Source organism: Cololabis saira, chromosome 3 (genome assembly GCF_033807715.1).
Source record: "Cololabis saira isolate AMF1-May2022 chromosome 3, fColSai1.1, whole genome shotgun sequence".
In the NCBI taxonomy this organism is placed as follows: domain Eukaryota; kingdom Metazoa; phylum Chordata; class Actinopteri; order Beloniformes; family Belonidae; genus Cololabis; species Cololabis saira.
In genome coordinates, this window is record NC_084589.1 from 9,447,916 (window position 1) to 9,468,865 (window position 20,950).

Sequence of the window (20,950 nt, forward strand, 5' to 3'; positions counted from 1 at the left end):
ATGTGGGAAAAACTAAAACCGATTTCATTGCTGCCCTGGATCTGTTTGGTAATTCTGACCCACGCTGTTTCTGAAAGCAGTTCTATCAGCATTCTGGGAGCTGATTGGTCCTTACAGCATCATTAGCTGCCAATACTTGCTGTTTAATCTCAATATAATACTAGTATTAATATGTTGCAGAACTACAGTCATATAATTCATGCAACAGCTCAAAAAACTGTTGTAATAACACTAACCCAAATCAATATCAGAATCAAATCGAACAGTCAAATCCGGTTAATCGATTCTGAATCTTAAGAATCAGAATAAAATCAATTCTTGACATTTGAATGGATCCCCAGCCCTATATTTGAAGGCTGAAAAATGTCAAAGTCTTCAAAATAAGTGTGGTATACCGTCATAACGGCTGCTCTAAAAGCTGGAACGTGGACTTTCAACTGATTATGAGAAGTTATGAGACGTATTGAGAAGTGAAATGTTAGAAATGACAAATGCGTACATATGGGCGTAGGTTGGTGTTTTGACACAGCTCATGACCATTCATGAAGATGCAAGTTGCAGTACCATTTAATGAAGAAACTAGCTGAATAAAAGTTGATCTCAAGGATAAGAAAGTCCCTCGGTCCCTCGTCATCGCCTTCCCCATCACCACGGCCCATCTGTGTTTTATTTCTGCTAATGGCCACATGAGACAGGGTTGGCGAGTCAGGGAAAGGTACAGCTGTGTTTACAAACTTTAATCACCACAATAGTGCTGATGCGCCGTGCAGCACTCACAAAGCTTTAAGGGTTTAAAAACGCAGCACTGGTGTGGAGGTACGAAATAATTTCATTAAACTGCCTTAAAATGTAATTTTAAGGCTTTAAAGTGAAAACAACAAAGGAAAGAAATCATTTATTACATAGAGGTGTTGCAAACTTTTTAAATATAGAGTAGATTTACTGATGGTTCAGTAGGTCACAACTTTTTATTTATTTATTTATTTATTTATCTACTGCTAGTATCAGTGTGCGGTTTCATTATTACAACAGCTTTCCTTTACTCATCCTAGTCACCTTAGTGATGAGTAAAGGAACTGTAACCTGTTAATACACTGATGCCACACAGACCCAAAGATCAGCGTGTCCTTTAGTTCAAATCCAGATAACCTTCAAACGGCAGAATGTCACCACCTGTAGTGATAAAACCAGGACAGAGACCCACTCACACATCATGACTGAATGAAGTCATTCTTCTACTGCGTCTCCAAGGCCGGCAACACTTCTGGAAACGCTGGAGTGTGAGCTTGGAGGAAAAAAACCTTGTACACTAAGATCTTTATATGAACAGCAAATCCGATGACACGTTTTATGCCCCGTTTTCTACTGGCTAGCGCTACTCAGCTCCAGCTGCTCATGGTTTCTGTTTCTAATGAACTTTAATTTGTGTAGCAAGTAAAAAAAACAGCATCCGTGTGACAATAATGAAGTCATTTAGAGAAAATGTTCATCATGTCTTTTTTCATCACGTTTTTTAGATCGGGATTCACTGAAAGATTTTCAAAGTTAACTCGCGACTAATTGCATAAATACATATCCTCTATTATCCTATTTGCACTGGACTAAAATCCCCTCTGGACCTGCAGTGATTCTGAAATTACAGATTCTGATATAAAGTTGCTTTCGTCAACGAAAATTCGGACTAAATATCGTCGTCAACAAACCTTTATCACCTGAGGAAAACGAGACGCAACGTAAATGCTGGTCATGTGACGATGACAATAATTAAATATATAATGCAATATTGTAGACGGATAAAAAGGAAACTAATGTCCATGTTTTCAGTAGTTTCTCTGGTTTAGTTCTGCTGGGTGACGTTAGTCCTCCATCCCAGTCGCTGCAGCGGGGAATCAGATCCAGAAGATGCAGCTGCAGAGTTAGAGGCTGATGCCGTTAACGCAGAGCTCTAGGTTCACGACAATTAAAGAGAAAAGTTAAAGAGAGATCTTCTCTGGAGATGGGAGAAGAAGAAGATCCATCTTTGGATACACTTTTACTACATAGACGTGGAAAAGAAAACCCAATGTGTCTCAAAAAAGAAAAAAAATGGGGAGAAATGCAGTAAATTTTGTAAACTCAAATTAGTCTTCTGTATCTGGAATGAACGCATTCTTGAGTCTATAAGGTAATAATTATATAATAATAAGATAACCTTGTTTGAATTGTAAAATGACTTTGGCTAAATACAATCTTTGACTAAAACTAGACTAAAATGGTCCTGGACAATTCTGACTAAAATCAGACTAAAATGCTCAGACTTTTAGTTGACTGAAACTTGACAAACTAAAAAATGAACGTGACTAAAACTAATGAAAACTAAAATGATAGCTGGACCCAAAGACTAAAACTCAAATTGAAATAAGCTGCCAAACACAACACCACCTCGATATCTGTATTTAGTTCTGCACATTTGTGCTGGATAAGAGAAGTCTGATCTGGACTTCTTCACAAGTCTCTCTTTGAAACTCAACGTTGATTCATTTCTGAATGATTACCAGCTAAAAATATCAGATCATGTAATGATGCTGTAATATAATACCTCACTATGGGCCGCAGTTGCCAACATTTTGAAGAAGCAGAGAAGACGACGGGAGTTGAGATTCAAGCCCACCAATGAGTGAATTGTTGACCCGAGTATTGGGACGAGGTTAACCTGATCTCATGTCCTCGGTGTTTGCAGGAACAGGGCAGGTAATTTGCTGTGGAATCTTTACTTTACAAATCATAGATCCACAAATCCCGTGCGGCTGGGCCTTAAGGCATGTTTGGTCCCCAGGAAACAAACCATATATCTGGACACGGCCCCTTGTACTTTTTTGTGGGAGTAAAATCTTTGAAAACTCACTAGACACGTCTGTGACCAATAAAAAGAGGTAAGGGGTTGAAGTGCAAGTGACCTTTAGTTTCTTTCAGGAAGCAAAAATGCAGGACGCACACTGTCACTGGTTGGTGAGTTGAACATCACTTTTAAACATGGTTAAACTTGTAATAACTTTAAGTAAAAATAAATGAATGTGCATGAACATGTTTAGAAGCAATTTTAACTATTTTTATCATCATACAGTTTGTGATTGGTCTTAGCTGTAAAATAATGACCACAGTAATTTATCTAAACTTTACTATTGACAAACACTTGGAGGAGATGAGTGTTTTTAGATTTTATAGCATATATATTATCAGGGAGAATCAAGCTCCAAAAAATGGGGTAATATATATTCAGGGCTGCACATAATTATTTTGGTCTGGTGCTCAGAGGAGCCCCTGGATATGTGACTTGGGCCTCCAAAAACGCGGTGACCCGTCTCGCCGGATCGATAAAAGAAGGATGCAGGAATAAGTTATAGGCAAAACGATATTTATTCACTTATAAAGATGAATGGCTCAATATGGTCCTTTACAAAGTTAATTTATTTCAATAATTCAACTAGAATATGGTGTAAAAGTTAATTTATTTCAATAATTCAACTAGAAAATGGTGTAAAAGTTAATTTATTTCAATAATTCAACTAGAATATGGTGTAAAAGTTAATTTATTTCAATAATTCAACTAGAATATGGTGTAAAAGTTAATTTATTTCAATAATTCAACTAGAATATGGTGTAAAAGTTAATTTATTTCAATAATTCAACTAGAATATGGTGTAAAAGTTAATCTATTTCAATAATTCAACTTAAAAGGGGAAACTAATATATTACCTAGTCTTATTACATGCAAAGTAAGATATGTTAAACCTTTATTTGTTATAATTTTGATGATGGAATTGTTTATTGATTTCATAAAATATTCTCTAATTTATTTTTTATTTGGGGTTTTCATAACTGCTGCACGCAGTGAAGGACGCTGGCTGATTTATGGTTCCGCGTTGCACCAACGCAGAGTTTACGGGGTAGGATACGCGGGAGCGCGAACGTACGGTGCGCGTCGCCGCGTAACATCATGCAGCCACTTCTCGGCAAACACGTTTTCTGTTTCTATCCACGGGTAGTGGTTCAGTTTGGCGTCTCTTTGTAGTTGGTGGTGGTGGAACGCACAAATTATTACTTAATGGCGCTTGTTTCTTGGACATTTTGACGAGACGTGTCGGAGTTTGTTCAGTAAAGCTGATCCTTACCTCTCTCCCTGCGCAACCCACCGCAGCAACGGACGCGCTGTGATTGGCCAGCCCAGTACAAACTTTGAGTGGCAGTTCTGGGGAAAAGCTCTCCCAATAGATTTTTTAATATTAGTATTCTGGTCCGGCCACAACCAATAATATGAGCCCCAGCTGGTGGTACGCAAAAGCGCTTTCCAGCACAAGATTCACAGCGCACTGTGGATTTTGACAGCGCATGCGCTCTGGCGGCCCACTTATGTGCAGCCCTGTATATATTCCCCAAAAACATAAAAAAAAAAAAAATCATGCCGTAGAGGGTTAATGTTCTAGAACAATGACTTTTGGAAGAAACTTTGTACGTTTTCACCGTATAGAAACGTAATTCTCGTCAGTTGTGTGAAATAAGATCTGGAAACAGGTATTGTGGGATAGAATTGTCAAATTGTTTTCATTCACCATATGAATTGTTACAGATTACTTTTATCACAACCACACATGCTCTGCTGTGAACAGGTGACCGTGCACGTGCAGAGTTTACATGCGGCAAACAAGCTGGCGGATTGGGAACGAGTCACTTAGAACAATTAAGAGCAGCTTATTACATCATTTTACAATATTGTTCTGTCTGTTGAAGTTTATCTTTAGATTCCTTAAAAGCACTGGCGTTTCAATTATATAATTCTTGTGTGAAATAAGACCTGGAAACAGACATTGTGGCATAGAATTGTCAAATTGGTTTAATTCACTGTACGAATTGTTACAGATAACTATCGTAATACTGTATTTGACCCGGTCTTTGTACGTTTTGACATAGAAACGTAATTCTTGCCATTGTAAGAATGAGATGTACCTGCTGTACTTTACTGCCCTTACTTTTCAACAACTAGTGCTTTTTATTATTTTACCTCTTTTCTTATCATTTTATTTGTTATTTACTGTTTAATTGTGTCTTACCGCTTTTAATGTTGATGTAAAGCACTTTGAATGACCTTGTGTTGATTTGTGCTATACAAATAAACCTGCCTTGCCTTTAACAATGACTCCTGCTTTAAACAAATCAATGTATTATTATTATACGTCACATCTCCAAACAACCAATAGATCAGCTGACCAATGCTTTACATTTTACAGTCTATTAAAGCCGCACTGCTTCTTGTTTCTCCAAACCACAGGTTGGGCTGGGGGTCATCTGTGCTGTTGCATTAAAAACAAATAACATCATTTGCTCTAAAGCACCAACTTTGACAGAACTGATTGAAACCCCAGGGGTGTCTCGTCACAGTGTCACTGCTGTTTCAGTTGTGACTGCTCACAAAAGCAAGTAAACTGGAGGTGAACCGTGTTGTGGAAGCTTTTCTCTTTCACACGCTCTCTTCAAGCTTGATGGCGACCAACGAGACCACGGTGAAGATTGTGGCTCGTAAAGAGGCTGCTCTAGCTGCATCTAGTCCAGCTTAGTGCTGATGCTTCTCAGGATGTGAAACCCCTTTGGCCAAATGCAATAATAAAATGTAGTAGTAGAACACGTTTAAAGTTTCACTTCGGAAATATCACGATGAACAAATAACATTTATAATTAACCGTTGATGTGACCTTGACACATTTAATCAAACACCAGTCAGCGTTCAGGAGTCCATGTTTAGAAATTTTACTCAGGTAGTTTTCACACTTAATGAGAAAGAGACAAAATGACGTATATTTTATAAGATATGAAAAAGCAATTGCTTGCAAAGTAATCTCACAATTAATTTCATATTCTGAACCACGCAACCAATGATCAAAATTGACAACTCAGAGGTTTTTCTTTGAAAATTAGATGGTAATTTGCAGAAAAAGCAATTTTCTGGCTCCATTATCTCTGCACCCTCTCACCATCATCTGACAAACACAATAGTTGAGAGCGACAAATGTCTGGCCGTGGTCAGGAATATGAATTAATGACATATAAGATCATGTATTACAGAAGACACTAAACCAGCTGAAAAGCCTACCTTTTTTGACTCCATTTCTAGTGTAATGTATGCTCTGTATCCATGGGTTGTACTTCTGTTAACTTCACTAGTTTCCCAGGAGAGGGTTTGATGTGACTTCAGAGTTAAAGCTCATCCCAGAAAGACTAAAGACCAGACAGGAAGCTTCTGTGTACACAACTAAACACATAATTCAAACTGTGACGCAAAGTCCTAAAACTGTACAAATCAAGCGTACAGAAGAAATGTTCATAATTAGTGTGAATAATCTGTGCAGCCCTGCAATGTCCCTCTGTATTTCAGACAGCACGCAGAAATCTTCTTCTGCTGATTACCAATCTAAAGTTTCAGAGAGCAGTCTCAACAGCTACTGAAGGAGATAAGTGTAGTATTTAGTAGTATTTAGGCTAGGATCTAATATGAAGAGTCTTTTCTTTTTGCCTCACGCTAACAAGACGTGACTCCTGCCGGCCGGAGGCCGAAGGCCTCTGTAATCACAGGAATGTGAAGAAGTTGCATGTCTGAGAGCCATCATCTCCTGCTGCAACGCTGCCTTTACAGGACTCCCTTCAGGAAACCATTTACTAGCCACACGTGAAGAAATTTGGTATCTTCTAGTAACGCACGCCACCACAGGAAAGGCAGGACAGAGTGGGTCGCTAAATTTCACCACTTTCTCTCCATGACCATTGATACATGTAATATAAATACCACTATTTTGCTTAACCAATAATATTAAAATGAGTGCATGAACGTGTCAAAGAACTTCCGTCATTACATCACCAACCGCTGGGTGGAGTCATTTCTTTTTCCGCTGCACAGTCACTCAAAGTACCGACTTTCCTTTTGTTTACATCATGTAAAGAGGAAAATTCAGAGAAATTGAGCGAATTCAGTATATTTTACGCCAGTTGGAGCTGATAAATCTTGAAGATCGGTCGTTTTTACACACCCGACTTGAAAATGATGAATCAGACGTAGTGGTGGGGATCGATTCAAATGTCAAGAATCGATTTGATTCCGATTCCTAAGATTCAGAATCGATTATCAAGATTTGATTTGATCCGATTCCGATATTGATTTGGTTTAGTGTTAGTAAAACTATTATTGAGCTGTTGCATGAATTATATGACTGTAGTTATGCAACATATTAATACTAGTATAATATTGAGATTCAACAGCAAGTATAAAGAAGGGACACCTCATCTGCAGGGCCGGCCGAACCGATCGCCTTCACCTTTCCTGCTGTGGTGAATTTTTTTTTGCCCCTTTTTTTGTGAGTGAAACGATTTTTTAACTATTTGACGCGAACCTGAATTGAATTAGATGCATATTTTTGAATGCCATGAAAACATGGAAAACAAATTATCATCCAGCAATTCAGTTTAATACAAAATAACAAAATTAATGTATTTTTCTTAAACAGAAACCTGTCTTTATTAACTTAAAATTGTATAAATTCATATAAAACAATATAAAGTAATAGTGCACATTTTCAGTGCAATAACAAAAGTGTGAACAGAAAGTCTGTAGAAAACTTGTCTGTAACATATTTGTGCCTTAAAGGCCATGACTGTAGCTACAGTTGTAAAACAGAAAAAAATAACTTATGAACTCAACAGCTTCATGCCTTTATGACTATTTTTTGACTCTCACAGTAATACAGGACAAAGTGCGTCCCTTTTCAGCTCAATACGGGACTTACTTTAGTTTATAAATACGGGACGATTCTGTTTTTCAAGGGACGGTTGGCAACCGTAGCTTCAGAACCACTTCTCAGAGACCGATGGGTCACATGACCCGGTGCTGCAGCCGTGGCTTCCTACTGTCCATAGTGGGGCGATGCAGAGCTCTGCAGAGGGGGGTGTGTTGATGGAGAGGCTCTGCGTCACGATGCCGTGGATTCAACGGAGAGGCATAAATCAGGCTTTACAAAGCAAACAGCGGACAAATAACAGAAATATATTAATAATCCCGCTAAGTTTTCAATGTCTATCCTCACATCAACATAACCGGTTAACTATAACTGTCACGTGTCAAAGTTCTGCTGATAAAAGTCTAATTTCTCATGTCCACGTTTCACCGTATGAGAACTTAATTCTGAGAAAAAATAATCAGCTGAATTCATTATAAAAAACAAACAAACTTTAGTGTAAATAGACGTCAGCTGTGTTGAGAATCACATGAGAAATACGTGCAACAGTCAGAGTCTGTGCAACCTCCCCAACGACTGTCTCAACCGTTAATGGTGAATGCAGTTAATTAATGTTTACCCTCAATGTATGAATTATTAAATACCTTAATGATGTTACTTCTTTTGCTACTCAGAACACGCAGCAGAAAGTCACATCATCTGGTTCATGCCCAGACTTAGAAAGATCTTTGTGAAACCCGAAGAAGCGCCCTCCAGAAGGAAACGGCTCACACAAAAAGAGCTCCCTTTTCCTCTGGTGTCCAGCATGACATGACAGTGTGTGTGAATTCCAAGCTGGCGACTAAAAATAGAACATCTGTTTCCCATAACTTCTTCTAGACCGATGCTTGGGAGCCTCCGGGCTCCGCTAGAAAAGATCTATTCCAGGGAGTGTCACCTCACGGGGGACCTTTTAGCCGCAACCCATTCCTCAGAGCGCCCATTGAGGATGGAATATATCTGAAATATTTATATCCCCCTTCATAAAGGAGCACAGTAAAGAAGGACAGAGAGAACGGCTGACCAGCTGTCCCTCGAAATGATCAGAAACATGTGCTTGTCTCAAAACACTTATCTCATGTTACAGAGAACTGGCCGTGGAGACACTGGCGCTCTGAAACACACTATTATTTTCTGTTTCTGTTCACCTCAACCTTCGTCAAATAAATAACTGACAGATTCGTAAATAGTAACACAAATAGTTGATGTATTGTCCTCTGCCAAAATCCAAGCAGTGGACTGACCTGAGTGCTGTAGTTTGCACAGTTTTATGTCTGCATGTACGAATCACGTTTTATCCTCCTGATTTATATCTTTGAAGAGTCTCTGAAGATTCCCAGGCTGCTGTTACTAGGCCTGTGTTGAAAAAAATTGATTTTCCGATTCTAAATCGATTCTCATATTAATTCCTAAAAATCGATTTGTATGTCTAAAGATCGATTTAAACATTTTTTTTTCCATCATTACATTACAACTTTTGGTATTTTTTTGTCTATACCTGAAAAAGGAATGTTTTGTTGGACGCGAGCATAACTAGCGTCGTGTTTTTGCCTTTAAATATGTTTAAAAGTATGAAAACATTAAAGTTTTCCCTTATAATTGCATAAATTGTCTATATTTCTTTGCTTTATACACTGTCTTGAGGTTACTTGGGGTCTGTTTGCTGCCCTGCATCTGTTTGGTAATTCTGACTCATGATGTTTCTGTTTGCAGTTCTATCAGCATTCTGGGAGCTGATTGGTCCTTACAGCATCATTAGCTGCAATACTTGCTGTTGAATCTCAATATAACACCAGTATTAATATGTTGCATAACTACACAGTCATATCATTCATGCAACAGCTGAAAAAACATTTTTAATAACACTAACCCAAATCAATATCGGATCTACTCAAAACGTGATAATCGATTCTGAATCTTAAGAATCGGAATCAAATCGATTCTTGACATTTGAATCGATCCCCAGCCCTAGAAATAACTATATATTTTTAAACATCTGCTGTAGAGTGGTGCTTTTGACTACAAAGCTTTTACCCAATATACATCTGAGAAATATAATGGGGGGGGGGGCTTCCAGTGATGAAAGGGTTTTTTTTAAACCGAAAGTGTGACTCAGTGCAGCATGAGGGGACCCTGTAATGTAATCTTCTGTTTTCTCTCCTAGTATGATAGGAAAATAAAACAGTATCTAATGACGCATCCATCTGTGAGGTGCTGCGTCCCAGCCGGTGAGTAAGCAGCCTTGATGTATAGACTCCACACCACACAGGCGTAATTGTCTCTTAACTTTCCCAGCCGTTTTAGTTCTGACCTTTACACTGAGGCAAGATAAAGGTCGTGAAAAATGTCACATCCGCCTGAGTGTAGTAATCACAGAGGATGACTTTTCATTCTTTAGTCCACATGGTATTCAGCACCTGCCCCCTTGGAAAAGTGATTGAATTTACATGACACCATCACCTCTGGCGATGCGAGTGTTGCATGAATGCGGGAATGTGGTGAATAAATGACAGCCGACTGAAGCAGACGTGAGGAGCAGTGGCCTGAGTGGTGCTTTTGCTGATGTGGTATTTATGTGAGTGGCCCACATTGTTTCCACCAAACTATAAATTACACTATAAAGTTCATTTTTACTCCATTAAACAAACGTTTTCTTAGCTCTGGACCGTTGGTGCTGCTGCAGAACCATGAAGCGGATATTACTGGTTCTTTGCACGTGCAATGATGCACGCGTTCTTTTCTCCTGACTGCAAAACTAATAAAAATGCTTCGGATTAAGATGGGACCTTCAAAAGTTTATACCAAGTTAAATCAGTTGCTGCAAACATAGGACATGGGCTGTGTTTCCAGGGTCGAGGAGAATTTATTAAAGACTTTAGTGCAGAAATAAACCCAGGAGACTTTATTACCACATTGAAATATATTGGAGAAATGTACCTAAACTGCTAATGTACCTAAAATGACTTGTTAAACACAATATCATCAACAGAGAAACATCGTTTTCACTATGCACTTACAATATCAAAAATAGGGCTCACGTTCATGACCTTCTTACTGTGAACAGGCGTCATCGCTTCAGCGTCTCATCCCCGACAACAAAGTGACCTGAATGCAGTCAGAAGAAAAGTGGACCTGTCTCCCTAAGTGTCTGCCTCTTCTCATATCTCCAAGTATAATTCTCCCGTAAAACCCATCCGTATCTCTCCGCCTCTGGCCATAAATCAACAGTTACATAAACTGCCTTCAAGATAGTTTCCATCAGTGTTACATGAGACTCCCTGCAGCACAAAACAGGAAGTTACAGAAGCTCGGTTCATATGGTTCAGCTACGATTGCAGGTTGCAGAATTAGAGCGTTTTGGTCCAGGTTTTTCAGCAGATGTGGGCATGAGCGCATCGTTCAAACGAGTGTGTGTGGGCTTCGCTGCAAGAACACCGGGAGGGATAAAGTGCTGACTTTCCTTTTTTTTTTTGACATAACTGTCTTAAAACATCCACACGATCTCTCCTGAACGCTAAACACCAGCTTCTGCACGTTTGTGTCCACAGATAAGAAACACAAACAGTGATGTGAATTGAAATAAGACTAAAATACCTGTTGCTCATCCACAACCACACGTGCACTGCTGTGAACAGGTGACTGTGCACGTGCAGTCAGAGTTTAAATGCGGCAGACAAGCTGGCGGATTGGGAACGAGTCACTTAGAACAATTAAGAGCAGCTTATTACATCATTTTACAATATGGTTCTGTCTGTTGAAGTTTATCTTTAAATTCCTTAAAAGCACTGGCGTTTCAATTATGTAATTCTTGTGTGAAATAAGACCTGGAAACAGGTATTGTGGCATAGAATTCAAGTCAAATTGGTTTAATTCACCGTACGAATTATTACAGATTACTTTTGTAATACTGTATTTGACCCGGTCTTTGTACGTTTTGACCGTATAGAAATGTAATTCTTGCCATTGTAAGAATGAGATGTACCTACTGTACTTTACTGCCCTTACTTTTTAACAACTTGTGCTTTTTATTATTTTACCTCTTTTCTTATAATTTTATTTGTCATTTACTGTTTAATTATGTCTTGCTGCTTTTAATGTTGATGTAAAGCACTTTGAATTACCTTGTGTTGAATTGTGCTACAAATAAACCTGCCTTGCCTATGTCAAAATTAAGCTGTGGCATTCAGGACTTATGAGGGAATTGTCAGTTCCAAGAAATTGAACGTTTAAAACTTCGTGCCTTTAACTCCGTTTTGACATCTTTGTTAGTGTTAGCATGAGCGAAACAGAGGAGACGTCTCATAATGTCCTTTAGCCAGCGATGCTGTTAAGGAGCCCATGTTGTGCTCATCAAGACGTTTCTGAGGTTCAATTTAACCACATTTCCAAAATGTTTTCAACAATAAAACAGCAAACAAACAAACAAGTAATTCATTCAAAACCGTACATATAAAAGTTGTGGCTGACGAGTTTGTGCCGAACCCCTTCGCAAACTCATTTTTTGGTGAAAAAGAAACAGAACTTAAGTGTTTCAACATCTCCAGTGTATAATAATAATGTGAAAGCATTCAGGGAGTCTGAGGAAATACCAGCGTGTGAAGGCCAAAGCCAAGAAGCATTGGTGGATGTGTTTGACCTTCGCGGCTGCGGTCTCTCCAGCGTGATCGATACGGCCTTGGAAAACAAAAACCCCACTCTGTCTCAACAGTCTGCTGCTGCGTTGAGAAATATGATCAGAAACTTTGAACTGTTATTACACAAGGAGGAAGACCGACCTCGGCGCAGATGGACAGAGATAGGAGACGCAAGCTCTGTGGCCACAAGAACTCACGTTTCCACTTCTTTTTTGGAAAAAGAAAAGAGTAGATGTCTGGTTTTTACGTGACAAATCAGAGAAAAAGCATCCAGCCCGTTAGCAGCCGAAGGTGTAAAGGCCAGCGTCTGTGTTGTCATGAAGGGGTCTGTGTTGTAGCAGGGTTGTAAACATGTGAAGGTAGCGCTGATGCAGAGGTGTTACTGGGACACACGCTACCGTCCCAGCAGCTCTGGGGAGTTTCAGCAAGTCAGAGCTCATTCTGCACAACGTACGACAGCATGGATTCATACAGTCTGAATGGTCTGTCTGCAGCTCAGATCTGTCTCCTATTAAAACAAGTGGAACATAATGAACATGAGAATAACAACAACAACAACAACCACCGGCTGTTGAGCTGCGGAAATGTATTCAGCAAGAAAGAACTCATATTCATTTTGCAAAGCTCCAACAATTAAGACTGGTGTAATTAAATGGAGGAGTGATGCAGCACGACGATCAACATGCCTCTCTCCTGACTCGGGTGTTGTGCTGGCATCAATTAGAAAGTAGGTTTTAAATATCCTGAGTGCAGCGGTTATGAAAGGATTTAAGATTATTTACATTTTTACACAAAGCTTCCACTTTAGAAAACCTATTTTTCTGGAAATGTGTTTATAGAAAAGGCTTAAAGGTTGACTGCACGGTGGATTGATCTATCGACAAACGGACGGACGGACACCTCATTTTCTCTCCTGTATCTTTAAGGCCTTCCTAATGAAACACCAGGTCTGGTCTGATGGGCAGTACAATGATAGAAAAATGTTTTTTGGCGTAAAAGCAAGTGATCCTTCTTTATTTGGTGCAAACAAACAAGGCTGACATACCAAATAATAATAGAGGGAATGCGCATGACGTCACAGATGAAACTTCACAGCAGGTTACGCCCACTGAGTGTCAGAAAGACTGAGTGTCAGAAAGACTGAGTGTCAGAAAGACTGAAACTTTCAGTTTGAGCAATTAGAAAACATCTAAAATGGGAAAGAGCTGTTGTACGATCGACTGTACTCATAGATTTAGCAAGAAATCTGAGTTATCGTTTTACTGACTGCCGAAAAATAAGCTTAAGAGAGACAAATGGATCGCTGCAATTCACAGAAACAACTGGATTCCAGACACCGAAACGTGGATTTGTGGTTCCCATTTTGTATCAGGTAATGTTGGATTTTTGGGTAGCTAACGTTAAACGGTCCAATCATAAAGTTCGGCCTTGAAGTCGCCTTGAAGTCGGACCAAGCGTCAAGACTTTTGACGCTTTGCTTCGTGTATTTCCCCGGCGTAGAAATTAAGTACATATAAATATCAGGAAACTGGATTGGTGGCCAAATATTAATGTCCATGGACCACTGGTTCTTGGTAACTGTACCAAATATTAATGTCCATGGACCACTGGTTCTTGGTAACTGTACGGGTCACTGTCAAGTCCAACTGACGCTAATTTAAGCCGATAATCGGCTGTTATCCCGTCTTCTCCACTAGTTGCAGCTGTTTTTGCCACTCAGTGAGAGTAAGGGGGCTGGTCCAGTGGGAAAATGACGTCAATGCAGACCCTCTATTCAATGAGCTCACTCATATGTTCACCTGTAAGATGCTAAATATTCAGATAAAACAATGAGAACATAAAAACAAGGGGGTGTTCTTCATTCATCTCCGTCTGTCTGATAGTTATCTGTTCTAATGCTATTCAGTGATTTCAGACTGACCGTTATATATCACGATAACGTTTCTCTAAAAACCAAAATATAAAACCTAATCTAATCCACGGATTAAATAACGAGCGTTAATCTTCTGATCAGTGGTGAACATTTAATTAGAGGGACTTCATAAATATCTGGGGCTCAGATACTTCCGATATGTGACGGAGAGCTGCCACATGCCACTTTGCTGAGTGTGTGTGTGTGTGTGTGTTTGGGGGGGGGGGGTTACAGAGGAAATAAATAGACGAGAGCAGAGGCAGTGAGAGAGATGGAGGAGGAGGAAACAATGAGAGAGACCACTTGCTCTCTATTTTGCGTCGTCCACGCTGTTTGGGCCGAATAAAACCGAGTAAGCTTTTGTCCAAAGCATAGAGGGAGGAGAGGGTTTAGGGGGGTAAAACTAGACGAGGAAATTCCTCAAAACATAACTCCTTTAGCAATAAAGGCTGGTTGACCACCACATTATAGACCCCCTTCATCCTGTTTCTTTCAAACCTAAAGTGACGTTGAGATTGCCAGAGTTACGGTCCTGCAGCGCCGGCTCTCCCATCCCCTGCGAGGGGGCAGGTGGCAGCTGCTCTGCCCCCCTCCCCGCCCCTGACTCTCTGGCAGACAGAGCCGGCAGCTCCAGCCCACACTGCTGCCTCTAACATTAGCAACGCTCTGGGAGGAAAAGCCATGCGGAGCCAGCCATCACGACACCCGCGCAGCCCCTGCAACGTTCACACACTCCTTCCCTCTCAGCGTCTATGCACTCACTTCCTGTAGGGGGGTTGGAAACAGATGCAGCTCGCTTTATTGTAAAAGACAGCTGGGAAAGTACTTTTCACACACAAAACCCTCACAGCCATCACACACAGGGGCTGCATTACTACACTTACTTCACTCTAAACGTGAGCTGAACATATGGATAGAGAGATAAAAAGGGCTCGGACAAACACAGCCCGATGCACAACTTCCCTTCTCCTCAAGTATGTGTCTCAGACGTGAAATGAAACCGGTCGTTATTCGGCTTTAACGTGCTGCACACACTTCTGGAGGCAACCGTGGGCTTGCTAAAGCACACACTGAACACAAAGAGAAAACAGGGGCAGCTTACCTCACTTTGTAGCGATGCACGAGCCGTTCAGCAGTCCATCACAGAGCGCTTTCTCTCTAGTTTAAGTTAGCGGCAACAGCAGCTAGAGGAGGAGGAGGAGGAGGAGGAGGAGGAGGAGGAGAAGCAACAGGCGAGAATAAAGAACGGCACCAGAAACAACAATGATGAGAGCTGGAGAGAGGGGGGAAAGAACAGCCGAGGGGGGGAGGAGAAGAGCGAGCGAGCGAGCAGCTAAAACAGAGTTAACAGTGACTGACAGACTCCCAGAGTTTCTTATAGTCTGAGCAGGAGGATTGTTCAAAGCCCACAAGCAAACTCGCTCCTCCGCCTGCCTCCTGCCTGACGTCAGCACGGTCACATGACCACTCTCTGTTATGTGTGTGTGTGTGTGTGTGTGTGTGTGTGTGTGTGTGTGAGGGGAAGAGGGGAAGGCAGAAAGAGAAAGACAGAAAAGGCTGAGTTGCCGTGGTAACAGGCACACTGCAATGCAATGATTTCAACAGGTCATCTGACATACACACAAAGATTTTCATGCACGGATACAGACTGCAAGCGTGCCAAGTGAAGGCGCTAAAGTGGCTTATGCTTCCGGTGAATGTTCTCTCTCTTCAGTTTTCAGGAACAACTTCAATCAAAAAAGGAATGTGGACCAGACAAGCTGCACTCTTGAACTTGTGCTTATTATTCTTAAACCTTGTTTTACTACTGACAGTAACCAGGTTGTATGTTTGTCTGCCAATTTTAAAGCACAATACCAACTAATAGAAAACGGCTTCCTCCTTGCTGGTTTCTGCAAAAAGCTCATGAATGACTCCTTTAGATCAGTGCAACACAAATAACATTGGATCATTATAAATGTGATGAACTAAGAAAAGCCATTGCATTTGGGAACTGAGGAGCACAGACACAGCAAATGGAATTTAATTTCCAGCCGCAGACTGACACCACTCTCATCCACGCATCCATCCAACGGCCACGGTTACGTGATGTTTTTTAATTCGGAATTAATTATTCAGAATTAGATAATTCAGAATTAAACTATTTTCCTTTGAGTTTACATGGAAATACTAATTCCGAATTGAGGTTTACATGGAAAACACGTTTGATCGGCTTTATCCAATTCCTCTTCAGGTCTGGGGGTTGGGAAGGTTCTGATTTGATAGGGGGGCGGACCGGAAGTTAAACTACCGGAAGAAAAACTAACTTAGCCGCTTAGCGGCTACAACTTTGAAAAGCTCACATTGTATGTTTCCTGTTTCCATCTGTTCTTTTAATTATTTCCAGGTCTTCCAAGCTATTTATTAAATAAATGGTCTCTAATTCGGAATGGCCATTTTCATTGGGAATTAGGTGTTTACATGGTAATTTTTACTAATTTTAAATCGGATTTAATTTTAATTCCGAATAAAGAGGAATTAAACTTCCCATGTAAACGCACTGATTCATCCACAGCCGCTCAATCCCAGTCAGTGTCACAGGGTCTGCTGGAGCCTATGGCAGCTACGTTGCTCTCATGTCAAATGTATAGATACTAGAAAGCACCATGAAAGGTCAAAGATATGACTAAAAATAGGAGGCAATTGCCAGCCTAGCTCAGTCCAAAGGTATTTAAAAGAAGAAAGAATGCAAGAAGATCTGTGAAAGCCTCACACAGAGCTGAGTGCTCCAGGATGTTCATGTCGTTGCAACACAACTCCCCACAAAACGCAGAAATGTTTGTTTCTTATACTTTTGTTTTAGGACAAGTCAAACACGTGAGAGCAAATGTGATAATTACAGTGAGTGGTAATAAAACAATGGCATATACATTTCAATTATTTACCATGATATTTATAAATAACATCAAATCAAACCACGTAATTTGGTGCCTTGGTGTTTGTGATTTGTGAATCGTATCCGATCTCTGACCTTAACTCAACTTGAGCAACACATTATGATAAGGCCCAGTCCCAATACTCCCACTTCCCCTACTTTTCAGTCCTACCCCTAAATTTTGCGCGTTGCCGTGAGGGTAGTGGTGTCCCAATTCCTCTTTTCACCTAGGGGGAGTGGAGAAAACAAGGGTAGTGGCTATGAATCTGGCCCTTCAGAGCGAGGGTTTTCAGACGCTGACTAGCTGACCTAGGGCCAGAAAAATTTCCCAGAATGCTTTTCGTCGTCATTTGCGGACTGAATTAAAAAAAAAAAACATGGCGGACATTTCTTATTTTTTTGTGAATAAAATCTATATTTTGAGTTAGTTTCTGCATAAAAATGCGTTTTGATTACATTTCTAGAGAGACATATGTATTTTACTTTCATAATATTCACTCAGTGAATGTACATAATCACTCGCTTGCTCGTTGTTGTGAAGTCTTTTTCAAACCTCGCCAGAATAAAGGCTGATTTATGGTTCCGCATTACACCCACGCAGAGCCTACGGCGTAGGTTACGCGGCGACGCGCGCCGTACGCCGTCCCCTACGCCGTCCCCTACGCCGTAGGCTCTGCGTCGATTTAACGCGGATCCATAAATCAGCTCCCGAGTTCTCATCCCGAAATTTTTGGAGCAAATTTCTTCTTCAGGCGTAGCTACAACTGTTAGATTTCATCTATTAAACCAACATTTATCTTCCTAAATGATTTATTTCAGCCAGCGGTAATTCTCCACAGAGCTGCAGGTTTCTCCCCGGGACGACGGCACAGGTTGACCCGGCGATCACGTCTGTACTCCGGCCGTGAGCTGCTGCTGCGCCACTGGGCCGGGGAAAACATCGGATCAAATTTCTTAACAGGCGTTATTTGAATAAACTGAGCCCAGGTTGGGGATCTTAACGGCTTTTACGCCTGAAAAAATATTAAAACTTAATAAAGTGGCATATTAACAGCGCTACAGCGGAAATTAAATTTTTTCTCTCAGCTTTTATCTCTCAGCTTCCTGATATGGTGTGACGTATGTGCAAACGTAACTACGCAGTCGCTAACGTACCCGAACATAAACCATGCAGTGGTGTAGCAAGGGTAGTGCTGAAAAGTAGGGGTAGTGGGTGTATTGGGACAAGGTCCTGGGAAGATTACAAGGGCCCTAAAATTTGTGGCTTAATTTAGGGCTAGTGGTAGAAAGTAGGGGGTGTATTGGGATTGGTCCTAACTCTGTCTTGGACAAAGTGCATGTATGAGGCTGAGAGTGTGCACAACGGGAGCAAAGCATGAGCAAAACCCTCCTTACCCCCATCCTCCACTCACCCAAGCAGTGAATATTTAGTCTGAGCTTTAGTCTGATTTCATTCATGTCAATAGCAACTGTTGGCCAGTTGAATGGAGTGCAGTGAGGCCCAGGGGTGAAGGCTGGGGTGGGGGGGCCCAGGGGTGAAGGCTGGGGTGGGGGGGCCAGGGGTGAAGGCTGGGGTGGGGGGGCCCAGGGGTGAAGGCTGGGGTGGGGGGGCCCAGGGGTGAAGGCTGGGGTGGGGGGGCCAGGGGTGAAGGCTGGGGTGGGGGGGCCCAGGGGTGAAGGCTGGGGTGGGGGGGGCCCAGGGGTGAAGGCTGGGGTGGGGGGGCCCAGGGGTGAAGGCTGGGGTGGGGGGGTCACCCTGGTGAACACAGCCCCCCCACAGCAAGGCTGTTTGCTGGAGTGGACTTCACAGGGAGAAAAAAAGGTGAAATGTGAAATGGATTTGGAAAAAAAAACTGCCAGTGTGCAGGGAAAGGTAATTTAATAATGCCTGTGGGTGGGATAAATATGATTATAAGGTTCCTGCTGAGAAGCAAATCAGAGAGAAGAATGAAAGCTCTTGGGGGAGAGGGCAGCAGCGCACAAAGAGCTCAGAAGACGGGAGAAGCTGAAATGACTGGCCAACGGTCAGATGGGTAAGTTGGCTGAGACATAAATTATTATTCAGATAAGGACTGACGTGGGTGACTTTGAGCCTTCCCTGCAGTTAGCCAGCTACAGGTCAGACTACTGGCAGCTCTACTCATTCTTCACTCTCCATGTGTATGAAGTATATTTTGCAATTCTCTTTTCAAGTGTAATTTTTCCTTCACCATATCATAAATCACTGGGGGTTTTGTATTTGTTTCTTTAAGCTGTCCACTCAATACCCAACCGGTTAAGACAGATGGCTGAACTCCCTGATTGGAGTGTTTTTCCTTTCAGCTTTTCCTTTCACTGTCTCACGATGGGGAATTGGTCAGTGATCTTTCAATGTGATTCAATGGTTTCCTTGACCATTTAATACGAACTGGCATTTCATAAATATTATTATACTGAATGAGACTGCACTGAACTGGAGTATAATTGAATTGAAATTACTGTATTAAATTGGATTAGCTAGAACAGCATGCTAGTTAGTTTAATTTGATCTGTATTTATCTAAATTTTATTAAATTGTATTTACCCTTTCATGCCAGTATTGTTAAAACAATGCCATGTATTGTTTTCAAATACAATGATTTACTTCAAAGATCTCTCTTTTGAACAGTGCAGTCCTACAAACAGTAAAAAATATGCCGTAGAGAATCTGAGCTTGTTTAAACAACTCCATCCTACTACTATTACTACTACTGCTACTGCTACTGCTACTACTACTGTCATTTAGCAGATACTTTTATCCTATGCGACTTACATAGGAGAGAACAACACAAGCGTCTAACTCTTTATACCTGAGACTTTTTCTTGGATGTCCGCCATTGTGATGGTAACTGGGTCTTGTTCTGGTAGATTACATTAGATGCATTAGCTGTGAGGCATTGGTGTTTTTACTGTTTATTGGTGTTATACCAATATATTGGGGGGTGGTAGTCTAGTGGCTAGAGGTGAGCTTGGGTCTGGACGACCCAGGTTCAAGCCCCAGAATGGCAACCAAGATTAACCCCTTTGGGCCCCTGAGCAAGGCCCTAACCCTAATTGCTCCATGGTGTGTGTCTCAGATGTAAGTCGCTTTGGACAAAAGTGTAGTAGTAGTTGTTATACCATTAGCACCACTACTGAATTCACCGTCCACAACTTCTCTAAATCTTCCTCCAACCCATGGTACTTCTCTTGGGACTTTTTCATCCTCCTTCTTTATATTGCTGTCCCTTCGAACTGCTACTGTACGTCAACCTTACAATCCTTTAACAAATTATTGATAACAAGGTCAAACTGTCCTTTTTTCCTTCAAATGTTCTCATTATTCTCTTGACAGAATCAAAAAGGACAAAAAAACCTTAACTGTTCAATATGTGTACAACATAGATTAAAGTTTTCATCTGCAAAAAAAATCTTTTGAAGGGCAATTTTGTTTGAACAGATGTGAGATAACTCCTTCATATGCACTGAAGCTGCTAATTTGCAACTCAACCATACGTAAAATCCATCCTTACGCTCAAAAACAGTTTTTGAATATCTGTCCTATCTTGTCTACTTTATCTGCAGTGTTGTAAACTAACCATCCATCCATCCATCCATCCATCCATCCATCCATCCATCCATCCATCCATCCATCCATCCATCCATCCATCCATCCATCCATCATCCATCCATCCAT

At 41.0% G+C, this 20,950-nt stretch overlaps 1 protein-coding gene across 2 annotated transcripts in view; it reads right to left on the bottom strand.

Moving 5' to 3' along the window:
- LOC133425176 (neurocalcin-delta A) overlaps positions 1 to 20,950 on the bottom strand; it is a 91,291-nt gene that overhangs the window by 45,056 nt on the left and 25,285 nt on the right. The window contains exon 1 of one of the 2 annotated variants that reach the window (XM_061715873.1): positions 15,445 to 15,735. The exons of the other annotated variant lie outside the window; for it this stretch is intronic. The gene's annotated coding sequence lies outside the window, so the exon portion shown is untranslated. Of the gene's footprint in view, positions 1 to 15,444; positions 15,736 to 20,950 lie in introns of those variants that run through there. 2 annotated transcript variants of the gene reach the window in all.